Below are 225 nucleotides of genomic sequence, written 5' to 3'. Positions count from 1 at the left end.
TCATGACATAATCTCCCAGCCAGGAAGAAATACTGATTTTTTTATATTCTTACTTTTTATTTTTCATAATCCTGACTATACTTCCTTTCTCTGTAATAATTAACTGCATTCTTTTTTTTGGGGGGGGGGTCCAGTTGTGGGGCCTGAACTCTGGGCCTGGGCACTGTCCCTCAGCTCTTCAGCTCAAGGCTAGTGCTCTACCACTTGAGCCACAGCGCCACTTCC

The sequence above is a fragment of the Dipodomys ordii genome, unplaced genomic scaffold (assembly GCF_000151885.1).
Source record: "Dipodomys ordii isolate 6190 unplaced genomic scaffold, Dord_2.0 Scaffold9, whole genome shotgun sequence".
Classification (NCBI taxonomy): domain Eukaryota; kingdom Metazoa; phylum Chordata; class Mammalia; order Rodentia; family Heteromyidae; genus Dipodomys; species Dipodomys ordii.
Note: the sequence above shows the minus strand (reverse complement) of the source record.